General features: G+C 41.0%; 1 long non-coding RNA gene across 1 annotated transcript in view; it reads right to left on the bottom strand.

Moving 5' to 3' along the window:
• The window catches only part of LOC147305287 (uncharacterized), a 35125-nt gene extending 11100 nt beyond the window's left edge, over positions 1–24025 (bottom strand). Inside the window, exons 1-2 of the long non-coding RNA XR_015126538.1 lie at positions 23954–24025; positions 16692–16816 (exon numbers count right to left, since the gene is read on the bottom strand). This is a non-coding gene — a long non-coding RNA (uncharacterized LOC147305287). The remainder of the gene's footprint in view (positions 1–16691; positions 16817–23953) is intronic.
• Positions 24026–24460: the final 435 nt, after the last annotated feature.

Here is a 24460-nt window from a genome sequence, read left to right as displayed (position 1 = left end):
GAAGAAAAAAACGGCCAACCAACCGAACTGTTAGCGACACCATTTTCTTGTGCATGCCACACCAGAGAAACTATTCAAATGAATAAAATGTGTGTGAATATGTGTTATTGTGTAACAGCCCTATCCTTTGTCCGTTAACTATGGGAAAACTATGATGGGAAAAGGAACACACTCACTGATCTTTCTCCTTCAGTACACTGAAGGCGTCACCTCTTGACTTGTCTTCAGCCCAGTTTGTCTGTCTGTCTCCTGACCAAAGTGGCAGCATTTAGCTCATTGATTTCCTCCAGTCAGTCCCTGCGATTAATCCGAGACAGGCACCTCGCCCTGCATTCTTAAAAACAAGTCTTCCACTGCAGAGGCTGGCAAACAGACAGGCTGTTCTCACTGACACATTGTCTACAATCAGGCGTACTCTCTGTGCTTTTTTTCCTGCATTTGTTGACAACAGGGATGCTTCAACAGTTAGGTTATCAAATGGGGAAATTATGGCTATTAGTCTAGATTAGCGGTGTCATGGACCAGCTCACAGTCCAGACAAATAAGGGAGACCAGACAGAGGATCGTGAATCGAAATGAGCAAAATTTATTTAACTGGATAAACAACTTTGAAATATGCTGTCAGTTGTATCAGCAGTGTGTGCGTAATGGGGGAATGGATGTGAGTGAGCGCAAATGTGTGCAAGTAACAAAGTTTATCGAAGGCAAAACAAACAAAACTCCTGCTTGCTGAGAGGAGGAAGAGAGAGTCAGGGAAGCGATCTTCAGCTGTGATCTGTGCTTTTCAGTGGCTTAAAGCACAGCCGACTCATAAGACGCACAGATGAAGATTGCGGAAACCCAAAAACAAAGGGATGTATTTGTGCTTCCACGTTTTTCTCAAGGTTTTACACTCCAAACTGCACGACTATCAAAAATGTTCTGCGAGACAACAAAACACGCCCAAGGCTGAAATCACATCTATTATTGCTGTCAAATTATCGATCCTGCTCCCATTGCAAACTACTTTGTAATATTCTGTTCTTTTGTGTCCTGTTCATGAAAAATCTTCCGCGTTACGTCAATGAATTTGTAGGTTGTAAAAGTCCAGAACAAACTTTAGAAACCCGTCAAGTGTTGGTGCCTGTCTGTGCACACAGAACTACACCAGATTACTTTCTTTCACGTCTCTTTCAAACCATTTTCACATGATAAACACACTCTGAGGTCTCAGAGTGTAGTTTTTTTTCCCCTGAATATAAAGGGCCAAGGTTGCCACAGAAAGAACGAAGACCTTAAGTTTTTGTACGGCTTTTCTATGTGCTGCTGTACTGCTTTCAGAGTCTTTTCACTCTCCACCATAGAGGTTCACAATAATCCAGCTTCACTTATAATGACAGCCCTTTCTCAATAGAGGAGTCATTTTATTGAGATGGCATTCACAATCTGTGTATTTGTGTGCCTACACAGAACAAGTGCTCTTAGCGAGAGGGAGAATGTCAGGGTAAAACTGACAAAAAGATTTGTTTTCTAAAAGAAAATAATATGTCTAATAAATTGCTACACATTAAAAGCTGCCACTCAAGGCCAGGTTGCACACTCACCTATCATCATCAACAGAATTTTAATGTCCCTGCTGATAGGTTTGTAGCATAAACCTATTCGCTGGAACGTTAAGACAATATAATTACACTGCAAGCAAGACACAAGTAGGCAAACTTCTTCATGGTACTCGTGCACGGGAGAGAACCGGACAGGCACCGTTCCTTCGCTTGACCCCAGTAGCTCTCGTCCGTTCTCCCATACACTGTCCTTTTATTGAGGTTACATGAATATGCATAGGTTCATTAACATACGACGTCTACATACAAACAAAGAGTACCTTGCCTGTGTGTGTGTGTGTGTGTGTGTGTGTGTGTGTGTGTGTGTGTGTGTGTGTGTGTGTGTGTGTGTGTGTGTGTGTGTGTGGGGACTGCTGATCAAAGGGTCAAACATCCTTGGTCAGGAAGAGGGTAGCCTCCCCCTCACCCTAGATGGTTCATCCTAGATAACACGGTGAGGAAGTCCTGCAGTTCATCTAAACAAAGAGCACTTAGACTAGAACAGACGCAACTACGTTAATCCTACCATAAAATAATAAGACACGGTATGACCTCTCATGCTCCCAAAGTGCTGTCTAATACACACAAAGTTTGCAGACTATCAAGGATCAAAACCTCTACCAATCTACAACTAATTACAAAACTCTAAGCATATATAAGTAAATATTTCTAAGCATAAATGACAATCAACAATACAAATCTAACACCTGCAGTGTTTTTGGAGCCATGTTGCTCCAGAATTTGTATTGCAACAACTGAGCCTGGTACTTGCGTTTAGAGGTTAGATTCTAGGAGAAACTATTTGGGACTCCACTGAGCTGAACATGCTGTGCAGGAAATGTTTGTGATATGATGTTCAGAATCAACTCCAAAAGGCATATATCCACTGAGACCCACATTGCTGACTTCATATTAGAGTTGAATCAACTTTTTCTTGGGTTTCCTGGGATTTCTCAAAAGCCTAAGGCGAAGTAAACAAGCAGTTTAGCACTGATGTTCTTTAACCCACAAAAATAAATGAAAGCTAGTTTCTAAGCAAAAGAAAGATACGGATAAAGGGAAATGATGCAAATTGATGAAAATGGAAGGGAGAAGCAACTCGTAACTGACAGAAAGGAAAAAAACAGATGAAATTGTTAAGTCCAGCATATAAAAGCTGTTTATAAGATGTTTTTAAAAGTATTCTGATATACAGTCTGTTGAGCCACTCAACCAAGAAATATGTAGATACAATTCAAAGTACTCACCAAGTTCCCACATCCCTGGAAAACCAGCAATCAACACGTTCTCACTCCTAAAGCGTAACATTTTACGCTAGGTGACAAATCATCGATATCTTATGATATCTTACGCTTCCGGGTACACAACACATCCTACATTACAAAATTGGAAAAATGAGGAAATATGAGAGCTGTTTAATTAATCTACACATGTACGTTTGTTTTAAGGCTATAGTTGGGCTGGAACATGGAAGGCCACCTTTCGCGTTCCTCAGGAACGCCTTGGGACTTGACAAATTGGCAGTATATTACACCTCGAGAGTGAGAACAGGCTATAACCAACAGGGATCAGCAGCAGGGCCAGCACCCACCCTCCATGACCAAGCCTGACGGCCCAGCCATGGTCCTGTGAGAAACTAAGTGCAGTATACTCCATAATTCATTAGCTTGTAGGACCACCTTTAGCAGCAATAACGTGAAGCGATCATTTTCTTTATGAATCTATCAGTCTCCGGCATCATGGTGCAGAAGTTTTGGGACAATCGTTTTTTACTACGTTGCTTCAGCATTTGTTGATGCACAGCTCTCTTTATGTCCCACCACAGCATTTCAGTCTGGTTGATTTCTGGACTTTGGGACTGGGCCATTGTAACACCTTGACTCTTTTCTTCTTCAGTCATTCTGTTGTACCTTGGCTGCTGTGCTTTGGATCATTGTTCTGTTGAATGAACCGCTTTCAGTCAAGCTTTTAGCTGTCTGACAGATGACCTCACATTTGACTCTAGGAAGCAAATGTCACTGGAGGCCCAGGGCCTGCAGTCAAATCATTACCCCTCCACTACCATGCTTTGGCAGTTTTATGTGATATGTCGTTTCGGTTCTGCCAGATGTGGCATTCCAGCCAATCCTGGATGGTTCAAGGCCGACCTGTGCAAAGCATGCTTACAGCTATAGTCAGTTCAGTGCTTGGTTTTGCCAATATTCATGCTGCCTGATTTTATCTTTCTGGGTTTACTGTGTTTGGACAGATTTGAATGGAGCTGCAAAGTCAGCCTGATTCAGATTTTAAGGAACATATAGTAATAACAAAATGAAATGAGAAAATACAGAGCAGACTACAAGCACTTTAGGCTGGATAAATAGCATTATATAGAGTGAGATGTGTGTAATGTGAGTACATGTGAAGGAAAAGACAGGAGAAGAAATCTAACCTGATTTTTGTGCCGAGCATGCCAGAGCATGGCAAGTTATTCATGTAAAAACCAGAAAACAATGCTGTTATCTTATTGTTGTGTAAAACTATAGAGCAGCTCTCCAAAACTGAGAATGTCAGATTAAAACCAGATGGAAAAGCAGCTCTAACTTTGTTTCAAACCACTCTGTGGGGTGAGCTGACCCTTGCAGTTCAATTTCGAGTCTTGCATGAGAGATGCTTTAGAGATAATTGGACCTTTTAACAAGAACTTTAAGAACTCATCCACACTGTAAGTGTACACTGATCAGTCATAACATTATGTCCACGGAGAGGTGACATGATCTCTTTATCATGGCACCTCTTAGTGAGCGCAACATACAAGTGAACCTCAAAGTTGATGTGTTAGAAGCAGGAAAAATGGGCAAGTGTAAGGAAGTGAGCAAGTTTGACATGGGCCAAATCGTGATGGCTAGATGATCGGGTCAGAGCATCTCCTAAACTGCAGCTCTTGTGGGCTGTTCCCGGTCTGCAGCGGTCAGTATCTATTAAAAGCAGTCCGAGGAAGGAACAATGGTGAGCCAGTGAGAGGGTCATAGGAGGCCAAGGCTCACTGATGCATGTAGGGAGCGAAGGTTGGGCCGTGTGGTCGGATCCAACAAACGAGCTACTGAGGCCAAAAAGGTTAATGCTGGTTCTGAAAGAAGGATTTCAGAAGCAAGTGCATTGTAGTTGTTCGCTTTTATTGGCAGCAAAACGGGATTGACACAATATTAGACAGGTGGCCATAATGTTGTGCCTGATTGGTGTGGTACTGGGCCACCTAGAGTAGAGGAACAACATGTGGGGGAGAAAGTCATTACACTGGGATTCAACAGCACCACATGTCTGGTAAATCTACTTCCTATGTCCTACAAATGCATTATTCTATGATTGCACAACACAGGATGTATAACATACTCACTGACTGCAGTTGGGACCCAGAATACAAATCCTACTCTCTGATGTCAGTATCCTGTGTTTTGTACACCCAACCAATCCTCCACTCAGCCTCCTGTGACTTTTGGTAGTATAATAATTTCACACCTCCTAGGTTGGATGCAAATATTGCCAGTGAATGTAATCCAGGCAGAAACTACATTTCCTCCAGAAATTCGTAGGAGGAAATTACAATAGTAATGCGTAATCTATTAGTATAATGTTATATTTTGTTAAGATGAGGGGGAAAAGAGCGCAGAATCATCCAGGAACGTGAAGAATATGACCTTTACTTTGTGACCTGAAGCTGATTTCATCTGAATAAGTACTTCTGCTAACACTACCTGCCTATTTAAAGCTTGATGAAGGAAGAAAGTTAATGAACCTGGGAACTCTCTCCCTCCCTCAATCTCTCTCTCTCTGGCTCTCGCTGCTGTTCTTTCCTCTCTCTTCTTTTTTCTGGACATGGAATGAATGAAAGTGAGTCATGAGATTTTAGCCATTAAAAAAAAATCTCTGCGGGAATTAAAAGAAAAATCCCCTCCTGGGCGGCCCTCTGAATTGTTACACAAATTAATCCCCCTTTCCCAATTCCATCATTCGCCCCCAGCTCCCCTTTTGGAATTATCCCTTTTCAATTATTTCTCCCTCCTTTTCTAATTTCTAGTCACCATTGGAAATATCAGTGGCGATGAGAGAGGGGACGAGACGAGTGAGTGCTTTATTAATTGCTCTGATGTGGATTAGATGTGAGCATCATGGCCACCCCTCCACCCCCTATCCTCCAATCACATTTCAATTAATAACAGTCAGCCAGGCATTGCCTCGAGATGTGCTAGCAAGATGATTGGCCTGTCAGTCAGAGCTGCTAGGCAGCATTTGCAATTTGTCACCGGTTTCCTCCTTCTTTCCCTCCTTCCACTATCGCTCACTCTTGTTTCTATCTCATAATCTTTTTTCCTTCCACTTGGCCCTTCTCTCATCTGCCTCTTCACCCAGGTATTTTTTTTCCTGCCTTCAAAATCATGCGACATGTCATCCATTTATTCATTTTTCTTATGATAGCTTGGTCAGCATCGAAAAAGACTGTCTATGAGTGTGTGTGTGTGTGTGTGTGTGTGTGTGTGTGTGTGTGTGTGTGTGTGTGTGTGTGTGTGTGTGTGTGTGTGTGTGTGTGTGTGTGTGCGCGCTAAGAGGTTTTCTCCTCCTCCTGAGATGGCATGCAACTTAAAAAACTGTCATCTTGCACCACATTTCATATGCAGTGGGAGACAACACAGCCATTTTCTATTAAGGCCTGCATGCTCTCATGATAGCCTGATATCCAGGGCTAACTTGCAGTGATATACAGTATAAAAACACACTTCAATCTTTTCTCTTTTTGTGCCTCTATTATGGCTCCCTTTTATCTTCTATTGCACTGTGTGAGAATTGATGGCCTGGTTGTTTTGTTTTGTTGTTTTGGGGGTTTTCTGTTCTTGTATTTTTGACATGTGTTCATTTTTAACCATCCCAGGCATCCTACAGGTGGCATTAACAAGCAGAGGCAAGCTCTCCGTGAAATAAAGACTGACAACTAACTTGGCACGTGTAAAGACGGTGTCTACAAATCCCATTTATACAATGTAGGAAATCCCCATCGACTTTTGTTGTTGGCTTGTAGGCAGCAAATGCGGCAGAGCTATGTAATCAGAAGTTTAAAGGTGAACTCAATAAGGGTAAAAAACAAACAAAAAACAAAACCTGCAGTTCCTCTAATGACCAGTTGAGGCTGGGAAATCAATCCCAGTAGCCTCCCATGTTAAAATGTCTAACTAAACAGCACCAAAAGACAAGTTTACAGTGTGATAAAAATATAGTTTTAGTCTCTGTGGATGGTTTGCCTTTTCATAAAAATGGTACCATGGCTGAATTTATTTTTATAGCTATACTTACATCACTTACATACTGGCATGTCTTAAAGTTGTGAACCTTGCTATTCCCAGTTACTGAAATGGACTAGCAGCTGTGTTTGTATTTTTGGGGCATGTGCTAAATTTAATTAAATTTCAAATGAGATGGCTTGTTTTGTGGTAAAGACCATGCAGGAAGTTTGTGCTCCAGCTTTGGTGAGAGAAATTTCACAGCTTACGATTTGACTTGCTAACCAAGCTTGCTAGCATTAGCTGATTGCTGTTACTATTTGTTACCACTTCTGGTTGCAAAAGGCATACTTCTCCATCAATATTCTTAAAGTAAACATCAAATCTGTGGTGCTCTTTCTCAGCATGAAACCATACCGTTGTGACCTGATCGTCACCTTTCTTCTTAACGCACGATCTGATATCGTCGTGTTGGTGTTGTTCCCAGATCATCATACTAAATCTTGTTCCAGGATCAACATTGCAAGTGACCAATCAGAATGTTGTGACGTCATACTTTTGCGACTTTGGGAAAAACCGCCGTAAAACAAAACACTGTACTTAAGCTGCGAGAAACCGCCTCTGTCCGCCGATCAACGGACCGTGACCCTAACACTGACCCTTACCCTAACCCTTTAATAAACGGTGAGCAGAATTAATATTGTCCTTGCAACATTGGAATTTCATAAATGCAGGAATGGCTTGGTGCCCAAAAGAATAACGTCACAACAATGTGATTGGTCACTTGCAATGTTAAACCTGGAACAACATTTTCATGATGATCTGGAAACAACACCAACACAACGATATCAGATCATCCCTTCTGAACCTAGCTTCAGCAGCTGTAGTTACAACAGAGGGATAAAACTTTATCTTGAAAAACAGTTATAGTGCACTTCATCTCGATTCCTCTCCAACATTGTGTTAAACAATCAGTTTATAAGTCCACAGCTCTCTTTCTTGATCATCTCCATACATCCACAGGTATGTTATATCCTCTTCAATTCCTGATTCATCAACTTACCTCCATCCATACCTCTCCTACCACTCTCTCATTTTCTTCATTTGTCAGCCTCTCAACGCACTCCTTCCACCATCTCAACACACTTCCCTTGTTAGTATGTTTCCATAAGGCACATTCCCACACTCCCAATAAAGGCACTTGTTCACCACGTAATTAAACAAGCCACACTATAAGACATGGATCTAATCAACTAAAGTTTACTGTGTATAATACCTACCCAATCCATTATTTTTTTACATGACATGTCCTCCACTCATCTAAAGGGCACAAGTATATCAGAGACCTTACTACTGGTTCAATTGTCATTACACTTAATTTCTCTCTAAAGTGAAATAAAAACATTAACTTTTCATCAAAAACCCAGAAGACCCCCCCCCCCCCCCCCCCCAAAAAAAAAAAGGATAACAATGCATTAGCTGTTAAGTAATCACATTAGCGTAAAGCATAAAGGATGTAGCTAAAGGATGGATCACAATTGTGCAACATTACTCTGCTCAACAGAGTAACTGACATGTATTTATATGGAAATGTTGCCGATCATATCTCAAAGCAGACAGGCAGTGCTGTTAGCCAAACACGACACACGTCTGTGTTAGCCTCTGTCATTTTTTATCCTGCCTTCTTAATTCATTCATTGCTTTCTCCCTGCATTTGTTTCTCCTTCCTTTTTTCCTACACAGCAAGCTTCAACAGCAATTCCCCTGGTCTTCCATCTATGATGGATAATGCAGAACAACTGGAGAAAAAATCCAAAAGAGCTTTCAGCAATCTTTCCTGGTGTGTGTGTATGTGCGCGTATACAAATGTGCAATTTTGACAGAGGGTAAATTATTTTTCTGCCAATATTTGGAATTGTGCTACTTGTTATTGAGTCTCTGCAGATGGTTGGCAAAGTCTCCAAAGCATTTTATTAAATACTATGTCTTCACTCGTGGTGCTTTGTTTTGTTTGTGTGCGTTTGATGTGAGAGCAGCTCCTGCAGGAATAAAAGCACACTAAGCCTCTGTTTCTTGACCAGTGTGTCAGAGGCCATGCAGCACCACGGAGCAGTAAGCTTAGGTCAGATGTGTTAAGGAAATCAAATCTCAGTCAGTTACAAGAGGCTGAGGTCGAAATCATGTTTATTTAGGCTCCCCTTTCAGCTATTTTTTAAGAAAATTTTTAGAGAAATGCTTGAACCGTTTCAGTTATTTTGAGAGGGCAAAGAGTTATTCAGCGCTGACATTCTAATCATCATCAACCTTTCTAAAAATTACACAACCTGACCTTACTGAGCTCCTTGCTTCTTGCAATCAGTAATTTGGTGTGACTTGGAGCTTTACTTTTATACATGCTGAAATTGCATCTTCACCAACGCAAGCTTGCTGTACTCAGCTATCCATCTGCAAAGCTACAACAGCACTCAGTGGCAGAATCCATGGAACTTGACAATACTGACATATGGTTATTCTTCCAGACATAGTCGGGAAATTGATTTCTCATAGATCCCCGAATTGAAGTGACAAGGGGGACAAATAAAGGTTTTTTGTTTTGTTTATTGAAACAATTGTCTTGATTTTACAGTTATGACAGATGCATTGTGGCCTCTTCGTGGCTGCAAAAAGTCATAAGGCTCCGCTGAGAGAAGAAATGGGCTGTGAAAACAAACCTGTGCAAAAGTGAATGAACGAAAAATCTATTGCAGAAACATTATTGATAAAGAAGCTAATAATCTCTGACAATAGTCTCATCAAACTCCTTCTAGAAGATATCTACTACTCTGTAGCCACATCGGTAATACCCCTGGGCAGTGATGTTGAAACCCTGTCTAAATGAGAGTTCAATTCAATTCAATTTTATTTATATAGTACCAAATCACAACAGCGGTCACCTCAAGGTGCTTTATATTGTAAGGTAAAGACCCTACAATAATAAAGAGTAAACTCCAACAATCAAGCCTGCTATAAGCAAGCACTAGATGACAGTGGGAAGGAAAAACTCCCTTTTAACAGGAAGAAACCTTCGGCAGAGCCAGGCTCAGGGAAAGACACCATCTGTTGTGACTGGTTGGAGGTGAGAGAAGGAACACAGGACAAAAGACACATTTTGGAAGAGAGCAAGAGATTAATAATAATTAATGATTAAGACTGGTGTATAAACACATGGTGAGTGAAGAAGAAACACAGTGCATCACGGGAAGTCTCCAACAACTGAGGCGTATTGTAGCGCAAGTAAGAAAGGATTCAGGGTGACCTGGCCGGCCCTTAGGGTGTCTGTGTCCAAAATCCAAACTGGGAGCTGGTTGCACAGAAGAGGGGCCTGAAAACTGAAGGCTCTGTCTCCCATTCTACTTTTAAATATTCTAGGAAATACGAGTAAACCGGCAAGAGCGACGTACTCTACTGGGCTGATATGAGATTGCTGACATAAGATGGGGGCAGATTATTCAAGAGGAGTGAGAGGCATTCCTTTTTTTCAATGGTCACATGGCCACCAAAAATAATCTTAAACAGCATTCTTCCCCACAAGTTATTCTTCTACACATGCACAGAGATTGACTACTACTTCATCAAGGTACGGTACACAGCTCTGGCTCATCCCATGTTAATTCATGTTATAGATGTAATAAGAGAAGAATAACAAGAAAAAAGTACACTCAGTTACAAGACTGCATCACTGACTGAATCGTATTTCCCAGGCAGGTCTGCTGATAGGCTCTTTGTCACCATAAGCATTTTGGATTATATCCAGGCAGTTCTCTATAAATATATATGTGCTATGTATGTCTCTTAGACAGTGCTGCACCTCAAGGAGTGCCAAGTGTCAAGTAGTGCCTCTCATGTGCCAACCTACGAGTAGAGATTTTAACATTTCAACCCTCGACCAGATAACACAGAATCTTCAGTTCTGCTTCACAGCTCGGTGCCTAAAGCACTGGATCCACTGTAGAGAAAAAAGCTTCCCAAGCACGTTGCTGACCCACTGACCTACAAATGGTACTTATACTGTTCAGTTCAAGTACCGAACTAGATGTAGTACCGTAGTAGAAATAAAACTCTGTAAACGACATCATTACATTGTTATTCATAATTATACCTCCTTTGTGTGAATGTTTACTCGTGCTAGCTATCGCTAACAAACTTATTCAAATCCAAATGACGCTATTAACCCATGTGTCTAAAATCTAATTGCATATACATTAAGTGGAGTGAATCTTGTGTTAAATCAGCCGCAGCCATGGAGCAGCAAAGGCGTTCATTGGCTTCTAGCATCTCCAAAACTGTCTAAAAGAAATAAAAGGAGAGATAGGAAAGAAGTCTGAAAGCCTGTTTTTGAAAAGACTGAACACTCGGCTTTATCTGGAAAAGGTGTGGAATCGCACTGATTGACAACCCAGATGTCCCCTCTGGCTCCCCCACGGAACAGCAGGCACACAGCTGAGCTTAAGGAAGCAGGAATGTGAGGAGAAATGAGAAAAGCCTCGGCCTATCTCCTTCTGGCCGGGTGGCTCTGCACTGCTCTGCTCTCGCTCTCTCTCGCACTCGCTCTTCTTTCTTTATTTAAAAGAAACACATGTAGTGTCGGGGCGTCCAAGTATGAAATTCAATTCTCATCCCCCAAACGGTGTTTTTATTAAAGCCTTTACTATCACGGCGAGCAGGCGGGTCTGGCCAGCTCAGCTTGGCTCGGCTCAGCTGTGTAAGTATGTACTGTACAAGGAGGGAGGGAGGGGACAGAGCACATTAGGAAAAGAAAGTGCAGGATGGAGGACAAGAGACAGAGTCTGTAAGGAAAATAGAGAGTGTGAGCAGTGTGAACGAGGCAGCGAAGGATTGGGGCAGTCAGCAGCGGGGCGACAGAGGGGCTTAATTTGCCCAAAAGGGAGCTCAGCCTCTTGTGCAATTTAACCAGGACGTGCTTGACTTGAGCTTGGGTTAGCGCCCCGGCATGGCCCAGTGCACAGAATCAATTGCACATTGGACGGAGAATTATGCTGCAGTCTTGTTTGCACTGTGTATATTATTTTTCATCACTGTAATAACAATGCCCTCAATTATGACACAGAAGCAGCAAAGCAGTCATCAGAAGCAGTGTTCTGACTTTGAGAGTTTTACAGCATCGACTGACTTGACAGTTATTCTTTGTTTACGTAACCAATTAGATTATTTTGCACATGAATGTTCTTTTACAGCAGAGAAAAGGAAAAATAGCCTTTGTTTCTACTTGAGCAGGACCCATTTCTTGTGCTCTGCTCATATCAAACTTTTTATGTTGTAATGAAACAGCATTTCTGATTGTGCCAGTGCACAGCACAAGATAACTAAACCAAAACGAACACTGGGACTTACCCTATTTATGGCTAGGAGTAAAGGCTAATCACACATTTGTTTCCCACTTTGGACTGAAACAAATTCTTGACAGCTATTGAACAGATTGCTGTGAAATTCCGTACAGACATCTTCTCCATAAGTTGAATTTTAACACCTTTAGAGGCCCCTTTGTTTTCCACCACCGATTAGGCATATTAGAGAGGTGAAAGTGAATAACACTGATTATCTCTTCATTGTGGCACCTGTTAATGGATGGGATATATTAGGGAACAAGTAAACATTTTGTCCTCAAAGTTGATGTGTTAGAAGCAGGAAAAATGGGCATGTGCAAGGAAGTGAGCAGGTTTGACATGGAACAAATTGTGATGGCTAGATGACTGGGTCAGGGCATTGCCAAAATTGCAGCTCTTGTGGGCTGTTCCCTGTTTGCAGCGGTCAGTATGTATCAAAAGTGGTCCAAGGAAAAAACAGTGGTGAACCAGTGAGAGGGTCATAGGAGGCCAAGGCTCACTGATGTATGTAGGGAGTGAAAGTTGGGCCATGTGGTCGGATCCGAAAGACAAGCAACTGAGGCCAAAAAGGTTCATGCTGGTTCTGATCAAAATAAGTGCCATAATACACTGTGCTTCCCCTTTTGTTGTGTATGAAGCTGCATAGCAACAGAGGTCAGGGTGGCCCTATCCACTGCCAAAAGTGCCAACAATGGGCACATGAGCATCAGAACTGGACCATGAAGCAATGGAAGAAGGTGGCCTGGTCTGATGAATGTTGGCCATGTCGATTATTGGGTGTATGTGTGTCGCATACCTGGCGAACATCTGACACATACCACCTATCTAAGCATTGTTGCAGACCATATACCCCATTTCATTCAAATGGTATTCCCTGATGGCTGTGGCCTCTCTTAGGAATGGTTTGAGGTGTTGATTGGGCCTCCAAATTCCCCACATCTCATTTCAACTGTGCAAATTTTGGATGTGCTAGGCAAACAAGTTGGATCCATAGAGGCCCCACCTCGCAACTTCTAGGACAGGGGTGACCAACTCCAGGCCTCAAGGGCTGGTGTCCTGCAGGTTTTAGATGTGTCCATGATCCATCATAGCGGATATAATTGCTAAATTACCTCCTCAACATTTCTTGAAGTTCTCCAGAGGCCTGTTAATGAACTAATCATTTGATTCAGGTGTGTTGACCCAGGGTGAGATCTAAAACCTGCAGGCCTGCTCTCGAGGCCTGGAGTTGGCAACCCCTGTTCTAGGACTTAAAGCATCTGTTGCTAACATCTTGGTGCAGGATACCACAGCACACCTTCAGAGGTCTAGTAGAGTCCGTGCCTCAACACTTCAGGGCTGTTTTGGCAGCAAAAGGGGAACCAACAGGGTACTCGGCATGTGGTAATAATCTCATGCTTAATCAGAGTATATGTATAAATGTCATCTAAAAATTCTTTCAGTGATTTACTGCAAATGGAGACCTTTAAAGTTTAAATTGCTTGTTTTGAAATATGTTGATTTCAGTTATAAGAAATAGCTTTTACTGTGAAGGCAAATATTCTCTGATTCAGTTTTTTGTCACACTTTTCCAAGTTTCACTTTCGCTCAGCAAGTAGGCGGCAACTGTTTGCAGACAAGGGGAAACTATTGGCAACCGCAGCAGTCTGCTAACAACAAAAGCAATCACAAGAAGGTTTTTGGTGTAGCACCCTCTTTGTAACTGATTTCACCCAGTGACCACCAGCAACCTCCAACCACTCCCCAACCTCTTGGGGAGTGGTTGCCAAGGAACATTTTTACCTAGCAACCAGTTGTCTCTAGTCCTGCGGCCTGTGTAGATCCTGTAGACTAAACTACAGTGCTATATTGCTCAGACTGGAAGCAGTCCAGAGAAATAATTTTAACATACAATGAGCCATAATGTACTCATAATCAAACTTTCATTGATATTTTTTATACATATTATAAAAACAGGCATTCAGCAATCTGTAGTTTAATTTTATTTATTTTTTTAATTATTTTTTTTATAATAATATAAGAAAGGGTCTAACTAGACCACTGTTGTATTTTATGTGGCAATAAAGTCAACACATGTCCACATATGCTGCAATTTTTCAAATTCAAATTCAAATTCAAATTTTATTTGTCACGTACACAGTCATACACAGTACGATATGTAGTGAAATGCTTGGACAACTGCTCGTGACCTAAAGAAAACAAAAAAAGGAAAAGGCTATGAATAAGATAGGAAATAAATATGAAAAATTAAAAAGGGTAAATTTAACTAGGAAGGAATAGAATATAAATTAAGGTTAAAAATGAAATAACTGTACAACACAAATTAGAATGAAGGGTAAATTTAACTGGGAAGAATAAGATAAAGATAAATATATAAATTAAAGTTGAAAATAAAATAACTGTACAACAAAATACACAATACACAATATAGAACTATATAAGAATGTATGAAGAAATCTAAATATAAATAAATATATACACAATAACAGCAGCTGTACAAGTATTAACCGGAAATGAAGAATATAGTGACCAGTGTTGTGCAAAACCAAAGTCCAGAAAGTCCAGTGTGTGTGTAAGAACTGTATGTGTGGGTCAGTACTGTGTGGTGGTGTGATTGAGAGACCGTATCGCCTGCGGGAAGAAGCTCCTCCTCAGTCTCTCTGTGTTGGTCTTTTTGGCAGTATTACTATGACCAGATTTTTTGTTAAACTGTGTTTGAGAGGTAGCTTTGTAGAAACCAATTAGAGTGTATCTTTTAGACTACCTAATTGTGCAGAATGATGATTCCAAAGGTTTTTACCAAATCTGCTTGAATGCTTTGTTGAAAGCTGCCTTTAAAATAGTTGTGAAGTGCAATAAACATTAAAATATTGGTATAATTATGCATTGTGCATTTATATTTTTGCAAATCAGGTTTACACATTCTCTTCAAACTGCATCAGTTTTAATCAAAGTATATTTCAGTGTTCGGTTTTAAGCTCAACATGAGAAAAAGTAAATAAATCAGACTTGCCCAATACTCAGTCAGAGTTTGATCTACTATAAAGCTCCCCCTCCTATTTCCTGACAGTAAATACACAGTTGGGGTCAGCTGACCCTGTCTGTGCCTCAGAGAAAACAACGCATTATGGCTAAACTATTCTGACAGGCCTGCCCTTTTAACACATGAGGAAGATGAAGAGGAGAAGAAAAATTGGTGTTGAATGGGTGGCTGGTTTATGGTTGGTAGTGGAGGGAGCAGTGTGATGGTGTGGGGGTCATAGTGGAACAATGCTAACAAGCAAGCAGCCAGAAGAGAAAGGGAGGAGACAACGATGGAGTGTCATGGTTGGCATCGAGGTTACAAGCAGGGGCATATCAGCAAAGGTGTCTGAATGGCTGATTACGTGGCAGGCTCTGCCATTGGTTGCTGAATTTCAGGCCTACATGTTGCATAGCTGACTGACTGGATTTCTCACCAACAGGCTGGCTTGTTGATTCGGTAGCCAATTGCATGGCGGTCTGACTGGCTGACAGGGCTCTTGACAGGCGCAAAGGTTGGCTGGCTATCTCTGTGGATGGGTAGTTGGCTGTCGGTGCATTCATTATTCATCTTCTGTTTCTGATGATGTGGGTCAAGCTTAGTTCTAGCCAGCTGGGGCTGTAGACACACAGACTCTGCAGCAGGCAAGGTCTTCAGGCTACAGCCTACAGCTACACAGCACAAGTAACATTATTGTTCAGTATCTTAATATAATGTATTTGCCATGTTTCTCTCTTTCTTTGCTTGAGCCCAGAATGTAGACACGGCTCCTTTAATCCACGCTGACACACCACAGCACCAGTTCATCCCAGATTCATTTTTTGCATTTAAAACCAATAGATTAACATTTTGAGAACACTTCTTCAGACTTACAGAACAAGATTGTTATGGTTTGTTTCTGTATGGAGAACTATTGCAAGGAGCAGTTTGCCTTATGCTTGGATGTTAAAAACAGCTAGCCTGTGTCATTTATGTAACTGCCTTTTTATTGTGAGTCATGTGATTAGCTGGGACCAGTGGCTTTTTGGAAGCTTTGTTCTTAAAAAATTACAAACAACCTTTTTTCCCCTTATGATTGGTTTATGAGAAAGAGTAAAACAGCCCTATGAACATGTTGGGAACTGTTAATTAAAATTAAGATGTTTATATGTAGTATTTTTCATCATTTATCATATCATTTTTTAATCGCATAAACATTATCAGTTCATTGTTGAGTACAAATTAATGTTTGTGTCTCTTGCTACAGCATTTTTGAAAATGCTGAATCGTGTCTTGGTCTCTTTCTACTGTTCACGCCAGCCAGTAGAAGGAAATACAAATGGAAAGGATTAATTGACTACACATACACACTGTTATTTATAATGGATTTTTCAGGTGAAGCGCATATGAGTGATTTTATACTGGTGCAATATACAACCTGGGTACAAATACCTAATGTAAAGATTTCATTTACCTCTGTCTCGGTTTATTCTCATCCCGTGACCTGACTATCCATTCTTGGCAGCTCAGAAACTCCCATCCTTCTCTGACATTCCGCATTAATTCCAGATGAAGTGAAGAGTTGGGATGGAGATTTCCCTTGAGGGGAGATGGAGATGCTGTGATTAATATTAGTGAAACGGTGGGCTGGAAAACAAGAAAGGGAGGGGAACTGAAAGAATGACGTTGGAGAAGACCAAAATGGGAAGGTGAGGAAGCAAGAAGATACAAGATAGGGACACTATGAACACCAGGTGAATAAAAAGATGGGAAAGTGGAGAAAAGATGAATGTTAACATTTGAAAACATGTCACCAAACACAATCCTGTACACCAATTTCAGAATTTTGAAACTTGCGTGCGCTCCATGTGGCATCATTACGTAACACTTAAGAATAAAACCAGCATCTCTGTCTGCATCTACATCAAAATTTGAATTGCTGTTGTTTTCTTGTATCCTCCACAAACCAATTAAGTTGCAATTTATCTCCATTTCTTCTTCTACCTCTGAGTGATGGCATTAGTCATGTCAATGCAACATGTCTCTTTGCAACTGGGCGCTTAACTCAGCTGGTTGCCAACTGGAGGTATTCCTATGTGAAATCTGGCGTATTTTGCAGTTTAATTGCATCACTATTACGTCACTGTTTATCTCTTATTTTATGTTTCAAATGTATAAAGATCTGGCTGGACTGAATGAAAGTAGGAGGTGAATTTGCGTTTATGTAGACATCAACAGATTTGCAGTTTTCACCAATTTGTCACAGTCAATCGTTATATTATCACGAACAAAAAGAATGCCACTGCCTACTTGATCCCAGTCGATCAGAAACAGATAGCAGACTGACTCTGTCTTATTGCTTATTGTTTTATCGCTGTCTTAGTGCACCAAAGTCACTCTGAGTGATCCCAACACTGGTCCTCGTCTTTGAAGCAACAGTTTCAGAGGAATGAAACTGCAAATTCATTGCATGGTGACAATAATTCAGTTCATCCACAGTCTCCAAACACAGTTTTCCCCAGTGTGACTGGAGCATTGCAGAGTGAACAAGAGGCAGTTATCAAATAATCAGTTAATTAAGCAAATAAAATAAATGAAATGTTTTATAATCTGCAAACCTATGGGATGTAAAAGCCTTAAAAGGCCTTAATTCTCAAGTTATGGCCAAAAAAGTCCCTTAAGGTAAGAGTGAACTTAACCTTTGACTAAGAAAATCGAATTAGCTTGAAACCACGTTAGCCTTTTGCTAAATGTAAAAAAAAAAATCACTCATAGCACATTATTTGATTTTAAATTAAAAATAATTGTTTCCAGTTTAGAATATATTATGCTATAATTCTTTGCAGGCAGCATTACCACAGCACAATTTTACAGCCAGCAGTTTACTTGGTAGGAGCGTGTCTGAAGTAAGGTTCTGGACATGCCTGTCAGTGTGAGAGTGCTCCGTCTCCCCTGTCTGCAATCCAGCTCCAGGAAAATGCCAGGTTGAGTTTTCAGCCTGAGTGCATGGGATGTGCACAGTGAAACCATCAGTGTCAGCAGAGTACAGTACCTGAAGCAGCCCCAGCCACAACGCTGACAGGCTGGAGAGATGTGAAAAGGAATCATCTAGCCAGTCAACCCACAAACATAAAGTGCACATAAATTATATGAAAGAGTTTTTATTTTTCCTATATTTCTTTTGGTTTTTACCCCACTGGACGTGTGGATGGGCAGTGTGGACGTGCAAGTTTGTGAATGCGATAACTTGAGAACGAGGCGACTTAGGAGTTTGAAATTGATACCATAGGTGTATCTACTAAAAATCCCACATGAGTTTCAATCTGAGCGACCTCGACTTCAAGGTCAGAGGTCAGCTTTTCTGAAAATCTTGTGAATGCGATAACTCAGAAAAGAAGTCTGCAAGGACTGCAGAATGCAGGTGACAGAAGTTAACATCAGGCAAGCATTTAATGCTGACTAGTCCAAAGATAAACATGGTCCACTAACAGAAAGCAAGTAACCAGGAAGGAAGCACAGAGAAACCAGAGCGAGGAAACACACGGCTACGTGGGGTGATTCGGCAAAGAACAAGAGGAAACTGAGGCAACAAATACAAAAAATTATGAGGCAACTTGAAACATTTGGGAAACATAGCAGGAAGAAATCAGGGATGATGAGACAAACGCAGAGGAACTAAAACTAAAGCACAAGAGAGTCCACAGAAAGTTCTGCACAAGGCGAAGGCTAAGAAAGCAACAACAAGAGACTATCCAAAATCAGTCTAAGGCAGAATACTTTCTCTCTTTCAAGAGTGGGTTAGTAAATTAAAAATGCATCAAGCAGACTAGCAGAGTGCACCCTGCTGTCTGATCTGTTCACATTTATCTATTGATAAATAGACAATTCCCTCACACCAGGCTGATGCACTATATGGAACTGGGCACACCAGACCAGAGACGAAGCAGAATTAATTGTTTTTTCTTCAACTTTCACGGACTCGTGCTGCTGGTGGTTTAAATGCGAGTCTGTCTGTCGCCATTTGCTGCTCAAGAGGTAGATAACCGAGCTTTTTCCTCAGGTTTCTTATTCTTGTTTCGCGGGTAGAAGTACATCTCAGCACTTTTCCTCCTCCCCATTACAACTCGTGTCTGACAAGAGATTTTGCAGATGTAGTGATTTTCAATCCGTCTGCTGTTCCTCATCTTTGTCCTTTCCTCCAATGCAGTCTGACTTTTACGCCGTCTTTAAACACACTGCACATTCGTTTGCTACTTTTTTTGCTTCCTTTTCCCACCTTATGTACTCTTTAATTCCTTCCTTCCTCTACTTCCTCCCCCCCCCCCTCCTGCAATGCTCAGTCTCCTTCTCCCAAAACAATAATAACAAGCTTAGCGATGCAGCTCGCTGACCGGCTCATACGCCAGAAGAAACTGAATCCCACAGCTCAACACCGACAGATAATCCTCCCCGCAAAGCCAGCTTCCCCTTCTGGAACAATGCTCTCATTTACACCAGAGTGACCCTCAACGTAGTGCAGGAAAAGGCTGAGGAGAGGGAAAGATGGAGAACACAGAGACCGACTGTGGAAAAAAATTTTTTTAAGAAACACCACTGGATTTTAGAAGACTGTGAAAATGACAAAAAACTTTTCACACAACTGCCATTTTTCTCCCAAACTAAAAGAACAAAAAAGGAGGCATAGTTCGAAGACTTAAAATAACTGTCATATCCTTCTGCCAACTCCATCACCCACCGTACAGCGCTTGGACGAGTCAGATTTAAATTTCACACACACACACACACACACACGAAAAGCATCAAATGTGACTCTAGGATACTGGCAACCTCGTGGCACCGTGTTCGTCCTCAACCTCTGATGACTGCCAAGACAAACAACAGCAGCTGTGAGGCCCAAACAAGAGGATGTATTATTAGGCTGCTCTTCAAATACATAGCCACTAACTGGACTCTGTCAGATCACAGCGCAGCACAGATGACCCTGGTGGTGAGGTTGGTCCGAGGGGTTATCAAAGGAAAATGTGTGAAGAACGAAATAAAAGCAAGTGCAAAAATGTTAAGCCAATCCTTCCTTCCTTTATGTTTTTTAAGAAAAATGGGAAAAGAGTGCTGCAATTTACTGTGCAAACATACTGTATATGCAAACACAGTATATGAGAGTCTGTACAATTCTAATGAGCTTGGCATGGCCACCTTTACTCTTCAGCACTGAACTCTCACAGGCAGCTTTCTCTGAATTTCTTTAAGTAGTCTTCAGGACAATTTTGTCTAACGTCAAGGTAAAGAAACTTAAGTAAACAAACTTCGTGTTTTTCAAAGGTTCCATGAAAATATCAGTCAGTTTAGTTCAGTTAATATTGTGCTAAAGTTTTGGATTTATTGTAGTGGTAACATGGGCCTCCAGGTTACATTAAGGATCACAGATATCAATTCATATTTAAGGTGATGATGCTGATTAGATTCACTGACTGAATTCTACCTTTTATACCATCTCCCTCAAGGTGGTGTCGGAGAGGCGGATGCTGTCCAAGATAAAGACAATGTTGGATAACACCTCCCACCCACTCCATGACATGCTGGTCAGTCACAGGAGCACGTTCAGTGAGAGACTGAGATTACCGAAAAGCACCACTGAACGACACAGGAAATCATTCCTGCCTGTGGCCATCTCCCTGTACAACGCATCCACTTAACACACTGTTTGCTGCTACAACTACACATGTTTCTTTTCCAACTATTTATCTATGAGTGACTTATGTATGTATGTATGTATATATATGTATATATTGTACTATTCTTAGTTAGTGTATTGTCTGTCTTGTCTTAATGTTGGTTTAAAATGGAGCACTGTAACAAAAAATAATTTCCCCCAGGGATCAATAAAGTATTCTGATTCTGATTCTGATCTTTATAGTGTTTAGGGATTAGAAATCAGCTCGTGTGACATGAGCTCAGATCTTATTGAATTGGCTTTGCTTAATTCACAAAGAGCACTGAATACCTGAGTAGCAGCAAAAGTCAGCTGATTACAGCCAGAAAACAAAGAAAACATTGCATGAGCTCACAAAACAAATTGTTATCTGATTTATTTATAATAATTTTTCCGTGCTACACAGTCATAGGATTCCCCCACCTTTCAGTAGGTTTTCAGCATTTACTCTTGCCTTCACTTGTAGATTCTTACCTGAAGCACTAAAGACATCTTCCTCTGAGTGAAGTGAAGGATCTTCTCTCTTTACCTCAGTTCAAACCCACCATCAGAGCTCTTGTCTGGTAAATAAATTATGGCTGCTGTGCTTCCACCTCCTCTGGATGGTAACTTGAAAGAAACAACATTGGTAGTGTTGCTTTTCTTTTGTAATTTCCAACTTTTGATCCCAAATTGCCAAAGTAATCTATCTGTTGGTTACATCATGAATCTTATTTCACAATGTAACTCAGTAGTTTAGTAGTTCATATATTCTGTGTAGCTCTGCAGCTGAAGTATTTAATAGTATGTCTTTTGTCTTTCATGCTTCTTAAGCATTAACCATCTTGGCTCAGTATTGAAAAATTTGGAACCACTTTTTAGTCAGTAGGCGGAATACATTCTCTGTGCAGATGGCAACTTTAATGTTTCCTAGCTATCTAACACAGGCAGATGTTATTAGGAATTGATGTTGCACGTGTTGTGGCATTGCTTCATGTTTAAGTGTCTTGTCACCATCAATGTGGAACATTTTAGTATTTTATATGTCCAGAGCCTCGAGAAGTTTTAATGTTCACCAAATGCAGTAGCTAGTGTTCCAATTACAGTGTAAAAATGCTGCTGCTGAGTGCGCAAGTTAGCTTGAGGCCAGCACAAAATGTTGAAATTACTTCACACTATACATAGAGGTCTACTAACATGAGTACATGTAATAAACTAAGTTAGTACAGAGACTTCTTGGAAGTATAATCATCAAGCACATGTTTGCTAATCACATTTGTTGTTGATATTGATATTGTCTGAGATAGAGAAGAGCAAGGTTCAAAGTGATGTTGCAGAAAGTGTTTTTTACATGTCTAGTAAAAGCTGTCTGGTCTCCATTTATTATCCACGACCGTTTACCACAGTCACAGTCATATGGATGATCTCTGCGGCAGCTGATGGAGGAATCCAAAACACTTTAAATCAAACTGGATTCAAACACAACAGTAGTGGCACATTCCCTTTGAAAATAATAGGAGCACATCTCATCAGCTGGCAGTTTAATGTTCAGGCTACAGAAAAGTTATTTCACTGTAACGGGTCCAGGATTACATTACTGTTGGATCAAAACTATACTTCTTATACTGGGCCTTCTGTGCCTGAAGAGACACCAGGAAACCCTGTTGTTTCCTCTCTACAGGCAGTAGATCGGTCAACACAATATACTGCTCGCCAAGAGTGTATAACATAGATCATAACCTGGATGTTTATGGCTTGTATTGGTGTAATTAGGTAATTTTGCACTCATGGGACGATGTCATGACTTTTGGATGGCCCATTCATTGTTTCTTTTAAATGAAGATCATACGTTAGCTCAATAAACGATGATCTGTAATCATTCATCTGCCATTGTTCCTGGGTTTTCAAGCTGCTAGTCTATTCTTTATATCACTTCCACTTTCCCATGCTGTCAAACTCAATACTGAGATCATTACTCTGGTACAATCATGTTCTTGCTCACCTTCTGCGAGCCAGTCGGCCTCTGCTCTGTTTGTTTTAAATCTGAATGCGCTTGTCGTTCTACCTTTGAGTCATTGATGGAACCCACATCCTCCCAATCGCCACCTCATGTCACTCAGAGCCTCATTCAACCCCCCCGTCCTCATCTTCCTAACCAACAGCATCTAGACTCAGGGGGTCTCAGTCCTGATTCCTGTCATTTGTTGAAATTCCATTCTATTTATCGCTAAGCAGCTTATCAATGAAATTTTGTATTTCAATAAATCAACTGAAATTCTTCCAAATGATCGTTAACCATTTGGAAGAATTTCAAACGAATTTAATGAAACGAATTTAGACGCGCATCATAAAACAGCATGTCAGTGCGACTCGTTGTAGAAAGGTCTGAAGGTCAGGATTCAGACATTCATTGACCTCGGCATTAGCACAATATTGAGCTAACAGCAGCATCATAAAGGTGCACTTAGCAGCTAAATATGTGAAACAAATGTAGAATGAGTACTTACTAGTGTCGCGTGGTGCTTTGATGCTGAAACGAACCGCTGTTTGTGTATTTTGTGCCTCAGCAGCAGTGTTGGGAAGGTTACTTTTAAAATGTATTCCATTACAGAATACAGAATATATGCCCCAAAATGTATTCTGTAACGTATTCCGTTACGTTATTCAATGAGAGTAACGTATTCTGAATACTTTGGATTACTTAATATATTATCATGCTTTTTACAACAACGTGAATGTACTATTGCCGTGTGATTTATTACTATTACTGAAGGTCCGCGACTCCGAACTGCAGTAAAGGGACCTCTGACTAATACGGCGGGGTCCCTGTCGGCTCGTAGCCGAAAACTAGCTTTACTTTGTTGTGTGGGTCAACTTTTCTTGCGAGAGACAGAGAGAGGCGTTGAAAGACTGCTCCAACGGAACTTATTGTTTTCGGAGGAAAACACGAACACGGTGTACAGTCGAGTCTTAATAGCTTGGCTGAAGTGGTTATTATTATATTTACATGCTTCCAGCTCCCGTTTTTCCTCGATGACAACTCCTACCTTTCCACTCCCCTTTTTCTCTCTCCCTCCTCGCGCTCACAGACCCATAACATGCAACACGGACTACACTGCCCATGATGCTACATTCTTTAGAGCTATGCTTGTAGCATTCTGCCTGTTAGCTTAGCACAACAACAACAACAACAACAACAACGAAAAGGCGCTCTCTCACCTAGAAAACACACAGTCGCAGAGAGAGAGAGAGAGAGAGCGTCGCCCTGTAACCATGGCAACCGTAACGCTGCCGCCTGGAACAAAAGAACGTAGCTGTCAAACAAAACCCAAACAGTCCTGACCTGCGACAAAATGAAACAGGAAAGTACCGCAGTGTAATCCATTTATTTCAACAAAGTAACTGTATTCTGAATACCACCTTTTTAAACGGTAACTGTAACGGAATACAGTTACTCATATTTTGTATTTTAAATACGTAACGGCGGTACATGTATTCCGTTACTCCCCAACACTGCTCAGCAGGTCACTCGCTCACAAAGACTTGTGTGTTTT

This window comes from Aulonocara sp. 'chitande type north' Nkhata Bay, linkage group LG20 (genome assembly GCF_057382095.1).
Source record: "Aulonocara sp. 'chitande type north' Nkhata Bay isolate Kocher_YH1m ecotype deep benthic linkage group LG20, A_spYH_male_GT1.1, whole genome shotgun sequence".
NCBI classification, from domain to species: domain Eukaryota; kingdom Metazoa; phylum Chordata; class Actinopteri; order Cichliformes; family Cichlidae; genus Aulonocara; species Aulonocara sp. 'chitande type north' Nkhata Bay.
Note: the sequence above shows the minus strand (reverse complement) of the source record. Positions and strands in the feature narration are given on the sequence as shown.